Genomic DNA, 17,564 nt, shown 5'->3' with positions numbered 1-17,564 from the left:
GCTCTACAATACCAGGTATTCGCAGGGGGTCTCCTCTCCCGGTACTAACCCAGCCCAACGCTGTTTGGCTTCCAAGATCGGACGAGATTGGGCACTTGCAGCGTGGTATGATGGTAGAGAATTTATGTGATAAGTACATCAATGAGAGTGCACCTATATAAGAAATTAGAAAGAAGGGTGGAAAAACTAGGAAAGCAAAAAGAGGTGAATAAGTAAAGTGGGAAGAAATATGTGGATCTGCTTTCCACGTTAGGCACGGCTCACAAAATCCCACATCCGTGGTATCGTGCTCCGTGGATGAGAGTCCACAGAAAGATAGTAGAGCAAGAAAGAGGCACAGAGTCAATGATTGCAGTACAATTGTATAATGAAAAAAGGTAAGAAAAGTGGGATATTCTGTGTCACCAAACAATTATTAATAAGCCCCTGACAGTAATTGCTGATATTGGCGCACGTTATAGTACACCTTGGGATGAACAAAGTATAGAAATTAATTCATGTTGGAGAATTTACATAAATCAAACAGGTTAGACCAGAAATGCAATATTATCATTAGTAAGTAAAATGGCACTAGAAATCACAATGGATGAAATCATATAGCAGTATGCTGGCCTCTGCTGGTGATAGAACACCCTAGCAGTGTGAGATATCTGCCAGGTGCTATCTTTACCGGGTAATAGGCAGAAATAGTAAAACAAGAGAGACACAGTACAATTGTATAATGGAAAAAGGTAAGAGAAGTGGGATATTCTGTGTCACCAAACAATTATTATTAAGCCCCTGACAGTAAGTGCTGATATTGGCACACGTTATAGTACACCTTGGGATGGACAGAATGTAGGAATTAAGTCCTGTTAGAGAATTTACATATCATGAGTCAAAAAGGCTAGACCACAAATGCAATATTATCATCAGAAAATAAATTAACACTGGAAATCACAATAGATGAAATCCTGTAGCAGTATACTGGCCTCTGCTGGTGATAGAACATTAAAAATCATGTTTTAAATATTTCTTCTCATATATCATATGAATTTTCCTAAATTTTTAAAGAGTGCGCCCACACAAGTACCTGTGAGCACACCCAGCATTCTGTCTGGTTTAAGATCTTACTTACTAGTGAGTGGTAATCACTCAACGGATGGTGGTCCATGTCGATATTAAGGTTGGATTGACATCTCTGGATGCACCCATCCTCGACTATATTCTCACAATTCCTACAAATTCAATATTCATCAGACAATAACCCTTCACAGTGCCTCCGAGCTCCATGACTACCAGAGCGCTTACTGATACCAGCCTTTACTCGAGTGATGTGCTGCTCCTGAGATCCTACTAATTTGTACTCGCCATCAGAACCCATTCCAGATCCCCGCTCGACCTCTCTGGGACCCTCACCAAAACAAATTGTCCTGATCAAAAACAGAATTACTAGTAGAACCCGAAACACAGTCTCTTGTGATAGATCCATTTCATTAGGGGAAAGTAGGAAAATAAGAAGGAGAAAAGAAAGGAAAATGCAGGGGGAGGTGAAAAAAGAAAATGGTGCGACAACCGTCCTAGATCTTGTTGCTCTCCGTGCTCAGGTGCCTTTCAACAGTCCTGCCTCTCAACTTTCCCGGAACAAACACTCTAGTGTCTCTTTGCCTTGCTCTTTGAACACACAGTTCACTTTGAACACACAGTTACCAAACTACTTTGTCACGAGTTCTCTCGGGGTCAGCGACCTTCTTGCAGTGGGACGAGTGGACCCAAGTCTCTCTTTCGGCGACCTTTAGTGCTGTCGTGCTGGTTAACAAGACTTGGTATGGTCCTTCCCACCTGTCTATGAGGCAACCTGAGCGTAAGAAATTTCGAATCATCACATAATCCCCAGGCTCAATGTCATGACAATTACTGTTCGGTAGGTCAGGAATCACCAGCTTTAGATTTCTTTGTTGATTTCTCAGCTGCTGGCTCATCCCAACCAAATATTTCACAGTCACTTCATTATTACATTTCAAATCATCCTGGGGGTCTATCATTACATGAGGTTGTCGACCAAAAAGAATTTCAAAGGGTGATAAGTTAAGTGGAGACCTGGGAGTGGTTCTGATACTGTACAACACTAGTAGCAAAGCTTCGGGCCACAACAATCCAGTTTCAGCCATTAATTTGCTTTTCTTGTTCTTAATAGTGCTGTTCACTCTCTCTACCTTTGCACTTGCCTGTGGCCGGTACGGAGTATGCAGCTTGCTATTAATTCCCATCAGTTTGCACATGACCTGAAAGACTTCACCTGTAAAATGGGTACCCCTATCACTTTCAATCATTCTAGGGATACCATATCTACACACAAATTCCTGCACAATTTCCTTTGCAGTGAACGTAGCAGTATTTGTGGCAGCAGGGAACGCTTCTACCCAATTGGAAAATACATCAATACAAACTAACACATATTTCAAATTCCTACAGAGTGGTAACTGTATGAAGTCGATTTGTATTACCTGAAAAGGTCCATCTGTCGGAGGGATATGGGATGGCTCTGTTAGTATTGTCTTATCAATATTCTTCCTCAAGCAAGTAAAACATGTCTCTCTTACCTGCATGAGAAGAGAATCCTGTTGCACACCAGTAGGCTCTTACCAGCTTGCACATACCCTCTTTGCCTAGATGAGTCAGACCGTGTGCCACCTCAGCTAGACTTGGCAGATATGCTCTGGGGGCTACTGGCTTACCGTGTCCACCTGTCCAAAGTCTTGAGGACTCCTGGCCATACCCCTTTGCCCTACAGACTGCCTTTTCCTGTAGGGAACACAAATTTTGAATGTTTTTAACTGTTGTGTGTTATCAGTTGTGTGAAGTAAACCATCTCTGGATGAGAGGAGAGAGGGGAAAAATAGTAAAAACAAAAAGAAAATGTCAGGTTTGGAAATGTCAGGTTTTGGCATTCACTAACAGGCTGTCACACCATCATGCATATCGGTGTCTGTACACAGTCTCCCTTCACCAGTATTCTCATTCTCCACCCTTTGTGCATGACCAGGCACACTGCATAAATACTGGTGTCCTTGTGCTGGTGAGATATACTGGATTTGGGCTGAACGCTGAAGGACCGAGTAGGCATATGGCGTTTGAACTGTAATCGGGTCCATGTATTGTACCCTCCTGTCGGTGAATGTAAGAGATGAGGAGGAAACTTTGAAGAAAAATCACATAGAGGTTAGTAACAGATAAGTTTGTAGAGGCAAAGAGGATTTTATAAAATTTGACAACTGGATTGGGCACTATGGGGAAGTGATTCTCTACTGTCTATACCCCTAAAAAAAATTCTATGTGTCATATCTCTACTGGGACTATCCCAGCCATCAATCCAGTGTCCTGTCCATCCTAAGTTCGTAGGGAACCCGGTATCTGTGAGATAATTTCCTCTACCTGTGATGGACAGGTGAATTGCAATATTAGTCTTCATGGGTATCCAACATACTTTGTGCTTCCTGGGCGGGAGCACGCTATATGTATACCATATCTAACAAAACTCCTGTTAAGTTAATCAGGGGCCATTTCTGCTAGAGAAAGAAGCAAAAGTTTAGAGGCCTCATCTTAACCCCAGCAAGTTTTGTCAAAAAGGGTAAAGTTGCATTTATTCCGTTCTTCCCATTAACCGAATCTGTGTTTTCTATGTGGCTCGTGATTCCTAATATATGTCCCTTGATCCCGTCTATGTGTTTAATAATGTGGCTTGTTTTCTCTGTCTAGGGGTCTATATTGACTATGTTCTACTACTCCTACAGTCTCTGGCAAAATGCCCTTTATTTCTACAAATGTAACATATTATCGGTCTTTTCTTACCACCAGGATTTTGGGGTTTAAGCTGATGAGGCTTTGCTGCAAGAGCCTGTATATTTTCAGTCCTCAGCCTCTCCTCCTGTTGTTCTCTGCGCCTAACAATATTCTTGTGGTGTTCCATTGCGCACTCTCTAAGACAAACTACTGTGGCCCCTCTCCAATTAGGCAAAGATGTTTGTACCCTGTCTCTTACTGTCTTATTGAGTCCGTCCATTAGCACAGAGACAGCCACTTCCCTGTAATTCGCATCGTTCCCTGTATCTGATATCCCAATGTATCTATCCATTATTTGCAGGGCCCGATGGAAATATTCAGATGTCATTTCATTTTCCCTCTGTTTTATGGAGAACATTCTTCTCCACTTAACAGTAGTGGGGAAATACAACTCTAGTTGCCTGTTAATTCGTTCCACATTCTCCTGATTGTTTCCGTCAGTCATAGGACTGTCCGACTCTAATCTAAAATCAGTGATACATTTTTGGGTGTCAATATTAGGGGGTAGGCACGCTTTCAAAAATATCCGCCAATCTTTGCTAGCTGGTTCATGAGCATTACCCAGATCGCTGATAAACTTCTGACATCTGGCTAAATGCTTCCGGGGATCGGGGAATTCTGAAATGATTGACCGCAGCTCAGCTCTGGACCACGAGCAATACATTGCATTATTCCTGGTGAGGATTACTCCCTGACTATCGGTTCCCCCATTAGGAGTTACTATTTCCAAGACAGGATGTAATCCTAACATTCCGTTCCTAATCTGTTTGCTGTAAGGTGTTGCTGTGTCTGTGCAATGACCCGTCTCACACTTACCGGTAGCTGTGACCTCACCAGTTCTTTCAGTGGGGAATACTGTTACTGCTCTAACTGGATGGACAGGCCCCACCTGAGTTTCCTGCAAGGTGACTGCCTGAATGAGGGCTGCGATTTGGCTAGGTCCTTCATCTTCCTGTGACCTATAACCTTGAAAAGACTTCAAAACAGGATACATCTTGCAAAAATTAGGGTTAATACATTTCTCTTGCATTCTACTATCATTCATAGATATACCATTGACTGTAGCCATCTCTTCCCTCTCGACCTGTGTCGATAATGGTGTGTTTGTGTCCTCATTCCTGCTAGGTTTGGATTTGCTTTGCGAGTTTGTTCCCTTTGCATCTCCCCCTCTTGTTGCCACAGTTTTTTTTTTTTTAAAGTAGAACATTTTTTATTAAGGCATTGCTTCATGTTACAAAAGTGGTTGCACTCTCAATGTACAAACATATAATAAGAGCGGTACATGACACGTAAAGTATTGTAATATAAGATCCTATGTAACAACAGCATGTACATTGCGCATACCCATAAATATCATTCCAAAGAAAATGCAATACAGATTATATGACAAAGGACCCGCTAGTCTATCTATCACAGAGATATGAGGAGGCAAGGGCTTCACGGCACTCCCACCCATCCTTCAGTCCACCAGCAATATGGGCGGATCCCCAATTGCTATTCGCGTCTCAAACCACTCAGTATTTTTCAACGAATTCTTAATTCTGGTTCGAAAGTCCATTGGGAGGGTGGAAATGTAGCTTTCCCAGGTCTCGAAAAATTGTCCCGTTAGTTTATCTTTGTGTAAGGTCGTTTCTATCCAATGCATTTGAAATAAATGGTGCAGTTTCCCTTTGAATAGAGATAAGGTAGGGGGATCCTTAGTTATCCAGGATTGCAAGATGGCTTTACGCGCAGCCGCACTGATTGCCATCTGCAACCGTTTACACCCCTTTGTTATTCTTTGCCTATCCGGGATTATCCCAAAAATCGCCCATTCCGCCGTGAAGGGAATGAAGTTTATAAGATATTCCATGGCAAATTGTCGTACCTGTAGCCAAAAACGGCGGAGCAGAGGGCATAACCAGAAGCAATGGAATATATCGGCCTTAGGGGCGCGACATTTCAGACAGCAGTCCGAATCTATCATCCCTGCCTTGCATTGCCTGTATGGGCTATAGTAAGCTCTGTGAACTATATTATAAAACATCTCTTGATATTGTGCTGAGGGCAGTAGTTTACAAGAATGTAGCAAACTTTTCAATAGAGCCTCACAAGTCAACTCAGGAAAGTCTGACAACCATTTCTGCATTCCGGAGGTTGATTGAGAGTGATCCAGTTGAGTGGTCAATTTTTTGTAATGAATAGAAAGGGCTTTTTTCGCGGCCGGTGGGGTTCGCAAAAGGGCATCTAAGTCACTCTCTAAATCCGTCCCTGACAAGGTTCTAATCACCAGGCTGGAATAGTGTTGCAATTGGAGAAACGCCAATGGATAATTGTGTATAAATGGATATATTTCCTTTGACTGTGCATATGTGAGTGGTTTTCTGCTGTCTTTATCTACCATATGTCCTACATCCCTCAGGCCTTCGTCATGAAACAATGTGAATGGAAATCCCGCCTCCCCACGCTGAAAGTCAGGATTACAGAGGAATCGCAGGTACAAGGAATTGTGGCTCCCCAAATTCCTGGATCGTCTAAGAGAGTGCCAGAGGCGGTAAACCGACCACAGAAGGGGATTGTCCTTCAGATCCTGATCGCACTCTGCCTCCATACAGTGGAGGAAATTAATCAAACTCTTAGATTTTATAAATTGTGCCTCTAGTTGGGTGTTTGCATAAGTGTCCTCATCATTCAACCAGTCTCTCAGAAACCTTAATAAAGATGCTTGGTTATAAAGTGACACGTTTGGAAAATTAATTCCGACATTGGATTTTGGTTGTTGCAGCTTATACATAGCAATACGAGGTTTTTTTCCCTTCCATAAAAATTGTCGAAACAATTTGGTTATGTGCGTTAGGTCCGCTCTACTGAGCAGTACGGGAAGGGATTGTAAAATGTATAGTAGTTGAGGGAATGTACACATTTTTATTAAGTTAGCCCTCCCTAAATACGAGAGCATTAAATGGTGCCATCCCTCCAATTCTCTCATTATTGAGGTTATCGCCTCTTTCACGTTTAACCTATATAAATCCGAGGGGTATTTAGGAAGTTTAATGCCTAAGTAGGTTATATATGTATTGGCCCATTTTATAGGTATCTGTCTCCCCCACCTCGGGCGTTTTACCCCTTGTTTTAGATAGAGCCCCATGGATTTAGAAAGATTGACTTGAAAACCCGAAATCTTCCCAAAATTGTCTAACAAATCCAAAATGTCCTGTAGTGAGTCCTTGGGGTTCCCTATATATATGAGCACATCGTCAGCGAATGCTGTTAGTTTTATCTCTTTGTCACCAATTGGGATACCCGTATAGATTGTGAAATTTTGCAGTATTCTGAAGAGGGGATCTATAGAGAGATTAAAAAGAAGGGGCGACAGGGGGCAGCCCTGTCACGTACCTCTCTGCATAGTGATCCGAGGACCTCGCCTGCCATTAACCAACAAAGAAGTAGTTGGGCTAGTGTACAGGTATTTAATAATGCCCACAAAATCCTCTCTAAATCCTCTGCAATTCAACACATTAAATAAGTGATGCCAAGATACTGTGTCAAAAGCCTTGTGTGTGTCAAGGCTTAAGAGCATATTTTCCGCAGCAGGGGAGTTTTTTGACGCTACCGTCGCCGCTATTGCAGTGCGGATGGCCTTAACCGACTGGCGGCCCCGTACAAAACCATATTGATGGTCTGTTAACAAGTCAGGGAGGATTAACTGTAATCTATTCGCGATAATTTTTGTGAAAATTTTAAAATCAGAGTTTAAGAGGGAAATGGGTCTATATGAATCTGCTAACAGTGGATTTTTGTCTGGTTTAGGTATTAAAGTAGTGAACGCCTGGGAAAAAGATGGATAAACGGGGTGTTCTCGATAGATTTTGTTATAGAGTTCCATTAGTGTCGGTATCAATTCTTGCTGCAGTAGTTTGTAATATGTCCCAGTGAACCCATCTGGTCCCGGTGATTTATTCGGTTGTAATGATGTTATGACCGTTTTAATTTCATCTTCCCTAATGTCTCCATCCAATATTTCTCGTTGCTCTAAACTAAGTGTAGGCATATCAGCCATAGACATATAATCTCTCTGCAATCCTTCCTGGGGGGAAATAGGATTATAGAGCTCAGTATAAAAATCACTAAGGTATGACAGTATTTCAGTAGTTTTAGTGTATGTTTTATTCTGGGCGATATCTCTCAGGGCCGTAATAAAGGAGCGTTTTGTCCTTGCTTTTGACATAGTGGCCAACAGTTTTCCAGTTTTATTTCCCCACTTGTAATAATGGAATTTAGTGAAATCAAGACGTTGTTGTGCCTGAGCTGTTAAAAAGGCATCAAGTAGCTGTTTGTCTCGCAGGTATGTCTCCAATAGACCTTTAGAAGGGTTATGTGTGTACGCCTGAAAACTGTGAGACATAGCTGCATGCAACTCATGATATTTTTTTGTGTTATCTTTCCGTTTCTTTGCTACATATCCTATAATATGACCTCGTAACACTGCCTTTGACGTCTTCCAGAACAGCACCGAGTTATCCCAATGCTCTATATTGTCGTCCACAAAGTTAGTCCAAGAGTGCAGTAGAAACTTTTTAAAATCCTCAGAGGTAGACAAGTAGTCCGGGAATCGCCAAAGGCAGTCCACACCTCCACGGGAACCAGTATACATTTCCAATCCCACAGGTGCGTGGTCCGAAATAATTATGTCATCTAGAGTAGCTCTTTTGATTTGATCTAGAAGGTGGTCTGCTAACAATATATAGTCTATCCGGGACAATGAACCATGTACCCTAGATAAATGGCTATATGTCCTGTCAGTCTGATGTAATAGACGCCACGGGTCACTTAAGTGTAGAACGTCTTTCATTTCCTGAATGTATCTCCAGCCTGGGGAGGATGGCCTAATGACGTGGGAAGATTTATCTAGTGCAGGATCGTCTACCGTGTTAAAATCCCCACCCACCACCAGGGTGTAATTAACTCTGCTGGCCAAGACCTGAGTGTGCTTGCGCAAAAACTCTCCAGTCGCCACATTGGGTGCATATAAGTTCACTAGTGTAATTTTTTTACCCTCCATCAGTGTGTCCAATATTAAATAACGACCTTCAGTATCCGCTATTGAGTGTAAGATCTCATATCTCAGGCGCCTGTGGAATACAATTGCCACCCCTCTGGACTTAGAAGAATAAGAGGCTTGTATACACTCCGCTATCCAGGGGGCTCGCAAGGTAGAGTCATCTCCCTGTCGCCAGTGAGTCTCCTGGAGAAAGGCTATAGAGGGACGTTTCCTGCGGAGGTGGGTGAGGATTTTTTTTCTCTTGATCGGGGCATTTAGTCCCCCCACGTTCCAGGATAGGATGGAACAGTGGGAGTCATACCTGACCCTAGGGGCACCATCAACATCAACCGCCATTAGTTAAGAAAATAGGAGGGAAGCTGCACAGATCTATCCCCCGTCCCATGGGCACAAGAAAAAATATTCTTGCATCTAGCAGGGATCTTGGGCGGGCCTCAAAAACCGGGAGCCTCGAGCCCCAGCCTCCTCCCCCTGTTTCATCTCTCCGCGTCCCAAATATGTTAACAAAGCAGGTCACTTTACCATAAAGCTGAAATTGAAGCAATACATCAACATTTTTCATATAAACTTTTAAGTCGAGGCCGTCCACCAGGCCCGAAACAAACAACTGAGGATCCCCAACGCCATTGGAGGGGACGCTCCGTTTCGTCCAAAAACTTAACATTAGAAACATGAACCATATCAAGGTTACATCCAACTTACAAAATAACATTAATCAAAAGAAAAACTGAAACAAACAAGGTCTAGTCTCGTAATGTTACCGTATAAGACTCGGTAAAAGGGGTCGATGGCGTGTTTTGCTGTTCCCCAGAAACCCCTCCCACCAACCTCGCAGTATCATAATCGGTAAAAATGGTGAGGGTTAATTCCCCCAAATGTAAAGCCAATCCACGCCAGGACCCCCTCTATATAAATGTTCCCGTATGTCACGGAGTGCCCAATAAATCAAATCTCGTCACCAGCATTGGAGCGAGCTGGTGAAGGAGGGCTATTTCTCATGAAATGCGATTTCGCTTGCTGGGGGTCAGTAAATAACTGGGTGCGACCATTGTCAGTCACCCTTAATTTGGCTGGGTATAGCAGAGCAAACTTTATCTTTTTGTTTATCAAAAATCTACAGCCCTCCGAAAAGGCCTTGCGTTTTTGAGAAACCATGACCGAAAAATCCTGGAACACTAAGATTCTCTGTCCCTCCACCCTAAGTTCAGGAACAGCGCGATACGCCTGTAATACCTTCTCCTTATCCCTGTAATGGAGGAACTTAGCTATAGTCGGTCTGGGATGGGCACCCCTGTCTCTACGCATTGCTCCCAGTCTATGTGCTCTTTCCACCGGCAGCGGGGGATCCGTATCTGGGAATCCCAACGCTATCGGAACAAGAGTGCTCACATAGGCCTGCAGTTGTGTATCCGAAACTGACTCCGGTATGCCAATAAAACCCAAATTACATCCTCTATTTCTATTTTCTAAATCATCAAGTTTCTCCATCATAATCTGGATAGTTTGAGATTTAGTTGCGAGCTCCTGTTGCAATGTATGTACAGAGTCTTCGGTGTCACTGGTTCTCTGTTCCAGAGTATCTAGCCTAGCTGTGTTCGCTTCTATCTTAGCCAAAGAGGTATCCAGCCTAGCATGTAAGTCCTCGAACTTCTTATCTATGAGAGGCATTAACATATTAATAACCTCTTTGGCAGTTTCAGCCGGTGATGGGAATGTAATATTGCGAGGATATGACTGAGAGGCAGACTCCTCCCCTCCGGATGATGGAGAGGGAGGAGTTGGGGGATGGGATGCATTTACCTTTTGGGCAGTTTGACGTTTGTAAGCTGATTTCGCATTAGAAGAAGGCATGTCTGTTGAGGAGTTTTGATGTTTTTCCAAAAATTTGTCCATAACACTATGGACCAAAACAGGGAAGAGATGCAGAACAAGCACACATGCGTTATTAGGTGGAGGACCCTATAAAAATGTGTTCTAGTCTTACTAAAGTATGTAGACCAGACCTTGTATTTTACATAAACACCTACATTTCACATATAATATCGAATTGTCAGAGTGTGGTATCTAGAAGAAGAGTTGAAGCGGAAGAGGTATGAACCGTTGCTCTTCAGAGTATCACAAGGATCATAGGTGATTCAATACATCAGCAAATGTACCTTATTAAAACAAAGCACATTTCGGACATAGTAATAGAAACATTTGCAATTAGGTTGTATAACCCTAATTCCGGGACACTATACGATTAAGAGTGTAAGAGGTATACGTGTCAAAGTAAGGTTAAGCAGTAATTGAACGACAATTAACAATAAAAATATATTATCCAACCACAAGGTGGCACCGCAATTATATATAAGAAACCTCTTGACTCCTGAAGAGGAAAACAAAGGAAGTGGGAAGTAATAAGTAAAAGTTCCTGTGGCGTAGATCAAATTTTGCAAGTAAGGGACACTCAACAGGAGTCCAGGTTAAATAAATACAGAGTGACACCCCAATAAACTAAACGACCTCTTCACATGAGGGAAGTGCCTGGATAGATGATCGAAAAAGCAGGGTCTGGCTACTAACAGTTTATACTCTTCCTGGTGGTAGCCACCCAGTAGTCCCCTGTAACCGCAATAGAAACTGTTCAGAGAGAGGTCATGCAGCCAGGGTTGTAACAGCAACTGCAGCCATCCGAGTAGTGCTCTCAGGTGACAACACTTCTTCTCTATACCCCGAGATCCCAATTCCAGATACGTGCAGGTGGAGAAATAAAATCAGAGCAAAGGGGAAGGTGGAATGGGTGGGGAATGGTGGTGATGGGGAGTCGGGAAACACAGTAGGGAGGAACGGAACAAAGTATAGGGAGAAAAAGAAGCTAGAGTCTGTTAGTAAAGGAAAAGAAAGAGGGGGATAGACACACAACGTTAGTACCTGGGGGGGGAGGGAGCACGCCATCCCATGTAGGCAGGCAGGAGCCATGGCAGTGTTGTAATGGAGGTTGCAGAAGTCCTAGGACGGAGAGAGTTACAGAGTCTCCACACGGCCAGCCGAATGGACGATCTCGGTCAGAGCCGATCTACCGCAGCAGTAGGGGCACAGCTTGCAGCCATGTAGAATCAGGTCCCCAGGCAGTGATAGGAGATGCCAGCCACAGTCCAGGTGCCCGTTCGTCAGGGCAGAGGTGTCGCGTCCCTCACAGGTAGTCTGCGTCGGGAGTCCCGCCACCCAAACCTCCAGGCAGATGCATAGGCAAGTATCTAATCCCTGGGGTGCAGCACCGTCCCGGCGCGCGTCCCGATCGGCACTCCCGGCACTTCACGAGGCGTCCACCTCCGCTTCAGCCCCGCGCGTCAGAGCGGCTACAGGTCCCCGCTGCCGCGTACGGACAGGAGCGGCCACAGGAGCAGTGAGCGGCGGGTAGCGGGATGTCGGAGACAGTGCGCTCCCAGCCCCGGCAGCACTCGGCAGAGGTCACAGGCAGGAACAGACATGCGCCCGCGTCCCCACGCACCCCACAGCGATGAGGCAGAACAGGCACCCCAGGTATGAAGTCAGGGGGGGGTGATCTTCAGAATAAGAGCAGCAGCTCTCGGCCAGCATCCGCAGGTCACAGCGGAGGCTACAGGTGGAAGCCGATTCGCGCCAGCACCACGCTGGAGGTCATGCCGGCTATCAGTACCGATGGCCTGACTCCGGGGCAATTCACTGGTCTCCTCTACAATATTGGTATCCCTCTTGCCAGGGGAGTCCCTGCTACACGAGGGTGAAAGTTTTACTTCAGTGGGTCCCACAAAAAGGGAAGATTAGGAAGGATTCCCTGTGCAGCTTGGAGGAGCTGTATTAAAAAGCGGCCATGCTAGCTGGCCCCGCCCCCGGAAGTCTTGTTGCCACAGTTTTAAACAATCGTTATGTCTAATTATTTGTTTTCTGGATTTAAGCAGACATATTTTACTGCCTACATTCTGCAGTACCTCTGGTTCAAAGCTGCCCACCCTAGGGAATGATACCCTATCTTTGTCAGTCATACATACCCACTCATTGCAAAAAAAACTTCCGTGTGTGAACCATATTTTTCACACATGATAAACCTTGCTGACCCTTTTGGTCTTTCTTCTTCAGCCTGAACCCTGCACAAACGTCTCTCACTTGAGCAACTGGCTCCCATATTTGTGGGTCTTTTTAATAACTAAAAATTCCCACAAATACAAAAATACTCAATGCAAGTAGACTGTGGAAGTATCTCCGAGCGCCTTCCACTCGCTCTCGCCCACGCTGGCCAGTACTACGATACACTGTTGATAGTGGATCGCAATGTACCCAACTTAGGGCTCCTATCAGACCTTACAGCACAGTGATTTCTCTCGGTGGAGGTTCTGTTGGAATATTTTCCTGAGAGAGGCAGTGAAAAATTCCTTTTCGGTATCTTTCTACTGGAATTTTTGTAGGGTGAAAAACAGAGAAATTAGATAACTATTCTTCACCCTTTCCAGTGGAAGCCCACCATAGAGATTTCCCGACGTTATCAAAGAAAAACCCCTTTGTCTATACAATCACGTCTGCGTATGCTTTTCCACAGCGCATATGACACAATGGTATCACGTTGTGCTGTGCAGAACACACGGACATGCGATGCAATCGCACAGCCTATAGATACTAGTTATCTATATGCCCTACGATTGCTGTAGACCACCTAGAAACACCTAGAAATCACCTAGTTGTAAGGGACACCTAGACCACTTCAGATCACCTAGACCACCTAGTTCTAATCACGCAATGTAGTGAACCCTACGCCACCGGGCCTCTACTAACCCAGTGTTACCACTCCAGCACCTAGACCACCTAGTTCCCGGGTTCAGCTCCACTCACTCCGCTTTCACTCACTCAAATACGCTTTGTTTTTCTGTACAGAAAATTTTTCACTCGTTCTGATCAGCAGATTTTCCCTCAGAGGCAATACAGTTTAAACAAAAGTCTTATACTAATCTGCTTTTGAAACCGGATAGTTATGTGCTATTGTATTAAATGCCTACTATCCCACCTTAATTGAACAAATATTGTGTGGTTTTATTACACGCACACAACCCTACGCAAGCTTGTGTAATTACGCAACCGTGCATACCCCTATGCCACGTGTGCGGCCTTGCGCCACGTGCACTTTTTTCCCGCTGTCCTCACGTTCTGTACCACGTGTACCAATGTGCGTACGCAATAAAAAAAATCACACAACTCTATAAATGTGAGCATTGCTAACTATACTCGCTCACAAGCACAACCGCTTGTTCTGTGTAATCTTTAACGACAGGGCCAGACCTGCGTATTGTGCTTTATATTTACTTCCTTAAACACTTTTATTTAAATTTTAACTATATAGCAACAAATGTATCTGATTTCACACAGATCTAAACAAATCTAGCAATCTAAATCTTGTGGCAACAATGCGAGAGGGTATGCAAAGTATCGGTGCCCTTTGTGTACGCTTTTGGCGCCAAAAAAATTTCACAGATTTTTAAATAGCTTTTTTCCTGTTTTACGGGTCCTATCAGCACCTCTGCAGACCAGACAGAGCAGACACAATCTAACAGCACACAAATAGTGTTTTCAGCACATCCACAGACCAGGAAAAGGTTACGTAGGATAACTTTCCGCCCTTTGCTGATAGATTAAGTCTGCTATGACCTGTTAGGCTGTGAGCATGTGAAAACCGGATCGAGCCCTCAATTGTAAACGTCGGTTTACTTACAGGACTGAAAAGCTTATACTTTAAACACACTTGATACACTTTAATATTGAGCCACTGCGGCCGCTGTAATTAACCTTTCACCCTTATATTGTTCATAAACCTTACGTACACAAGATCGTACAGTGTACGCACTCTGCGTACATACGCCGAAATGGTTTGCGTACACAGGCCTATACGCTGTTAGCACAATGCAGCAGCCCGAGTGGCTGTAAATACACTTTAAACCTTAACAAGGAAATTGGACACGAAACCAATTGTAATTCAAAACTAGGTTGGGGTCTAACCCACCAACGGTTCTTTACTTGCAGGGGGTTACAATATAAACAATACAATACAATAGAAGAATGGCTACAATCAATGGTAACGTGTTTGGTTTCGCCTGCGCTTCCCAGTCTGGTCCTCAGTCATCAAGGTAGATGACCTTCATAGTCTGTGTACTGGCCGGGCATGCAGCTGGCTCTCTTATACAATATTCCAAAACCTAACACAATGGATACTGTAATCTCTTTGTCCATTGGACACAAGGATGGTCATTTACAGTACAGGAGAGGTCATAGGTTGGTTTGAATAGGTGGGCGATGTCTGTTCCAGGTGCCCTTGCAGATGGTCTCCTCTGGGTTCCCGCCGCATACCAAATGTACAGTAAACACAGTTAATATTTATATTCTGCGCCTGCGCATAACTATTCGCAGGAGCGTGCGATCTTCTGCCAACCAACACCAGAATATTGCCCTTAAAATACCCTACAGCTGGATACCAAACACCACCTTACAACCTTGTTCTGTCCCCTCCTATCCCGTAAAGGTGAATCCCTTTGTTCTGATACCATTTAAACTGTTGTAACTTGCTGGTGTGATGCAGGGAGACTATGTGTACATTGTGCACTATTTGGATTAAATATGTAATGTGTTTTTATGGCTTTTCCATGCGACTACAAACACTACCATAAATACTCATACCACGCTCTAATACGCAGGACCGCGGGAGCGACCATACGCAAATTGCGAATATGTGCACGCACGGCAGAATAAGTATGCGCACGGAGGCCATCTGTGTGTAGTTTGTACTTGATGTGTGTACTGCAATATTTTTTCGACTTTGACACTACTTAAAGAGGTGGCATAAGTTAGGCTGGAGCTATGGAGACAGGAGTAGTTACTGTGGAGATAGAGGCAGGCTTAATACTCACAAACAGTGGCCATGCTGTGAGATCCTCCGTGTTCCAGCAGGGGTCAGAGGCGCATGTGACAGCTTCTTCAATCAAGGGCTCTTCTAATCAGCATGTGCCGAACTCCTCAAATCACAACTCGGCACAGGATCTTCTGAACCCATTGCTGAGATCAGGGAGGAGGAGACTGAGGCCCGGCACTGCTGTGAGTTGCAGGGACTTCCCCTGCTGCTGCTCCCTCACAGGTTGGGATGTTATTTGAGCTCTAATTTCCCCTCCGCCTGTCACTACGCCTCCCTACTTTGCAGACCCGTCTATACCCCATGGTACTAATGTGAACTCCAGCATCCTCTACGGACTGCGAGAAAAGGATTTACCGGTAGGTAACCAAAATTCTTTTTAATTCCTAACCGTCTTTAACCGGTCAACTATGCGACTCCTTTTCTTTTAACTTCAGGATGTGCTGATTTAAAGTGCAACTGGTGAATGCAATTGTTTGACGAGCTGTCACTTCTGATCTATATATCCGTCCGACCTCACATACAGATAATTAGACTCCTAACTCCTTCAGTATTTGACATCCATTATAACGGGTAAGTCTATACGGGCAGGTATTTTAGTCTAAAATTCTTAAAGCTTATGTAATTTCATTTAAGTTTATAAATTAGGTTTTTAAGATATAATATTTTTATAAAAAAATGGCTAAATCATGCTCCCTGTCCCCAAGAAAGCTCTCTTTCTTCATGTCTTGTTTTTGGTCCATTACCTGTTCTTCTTTACTGTATATTCATCCAGTCTATTACCTGATCCTCTTTACTGTATATTCATCCAGTCTACTTTAGATTTAAAGGGTAAACTTTCTTTCTGCTGCGGGGTACACTGGGCTCCACTAGGATAAACATCGGGGTGTAGAGTAGGATCTTTATCCGAGCCACCAACAGGATCAATGCTTTTGACTGTTGCCAAGATGCACAGCACCGCCTCCTCTATGTCCCCGCCTCCATGCCAGTGAGCTCAGTTTGTAAGTTGGTGCCATGCAGTAAGCTCTTTCTGCAAGATTCACTGGGCTCCACAAGGCACCCACCCTGTATGGAATACGATCAGTCTGATTCTTCTACCGAGGCTGATTTAGAGTCTTATAGGACGCCTTTAAACGTATCGTTTTTCAGAGGAGGAAGTACAGGAAACACAAAGTTAAAAAGCCTGTTTTGAAAAAAAGGGCACCTCGATTTATATATCATGAAAATCTAGCTCTCATAGACGGTGTTCAGGGAAACTACAAGATTTTATTTGGCAGGATTGGTGGACAAAATAGTTCTTTTGAGCGGAAGGAAAGTGTTTGGAGAAGAATTGCTAAAATAGTCTCATGCGTTGGCAAAATACCCAGAACAGCGCTTGTATGTCGGAAACGTTATTCGGACTGTAAAATCACCGTAAAAAAAAAAATTGTCCATGCAAAAAATGCACAGTCAGAAACCTGGTGGGGGAGGTCCAATAGACATAGAGATGTCTGGGAGCGAAAATTAAGTACAAAGATATCACAAACCGCTGTAATGGGGATCAGAGAGGGAATAGACACTTTGAGACAACCTCAAAAGGATATTCCAGGTACTGTAATTGTTTTAGTAAATAACTAAAATGTATATTTATAAAAATTGCTATAAAGTTTCTAACATGTATTTTTCCTTACAGTTCCATCTGAAAAATATCAAAATTTGAGCTTGCCAAAAAATTTGCTAGTTTCGCCAGAATTAGAGAGTTCATCGGAATGCCTTAAAAAAAAAGATGGGTAAAAATATCCAAGTTTTACC

General features: G+C 43.7%; 1 pseudogene; it reads right to left on the bottom strand.

Annotated features, from left to right (window-relative positions):
* On the bottom strand, nucleotides 1–119 carry LOC134933752 (5S ribosomal RNA; annotated as a pseudogene).
* Nucleotides 120–17,564: the final 17,445 nt, after the last annotated feature.

This window comes from Pseudophryne corroboree, chromosome 1 (assembly GCF_028390025.1).
Source record: "Pseudophryne corroboree isolate aPseCor3 chromosome 1, aPseCor3.hap2, whole genome shotgun sequence".
NCBI classification, from domain to species: Eukaryota; Metazoa; Chordata; class Amphibia; order Anura; family Myobatrachidae; genus Pseudophryne; species Pseudophryne corroboree.
The sequence above is the reverse complement of the archived record's forward strand: the minus strand, read 5'-3'. Positions and strand labels throughout refer to the sequence as shown.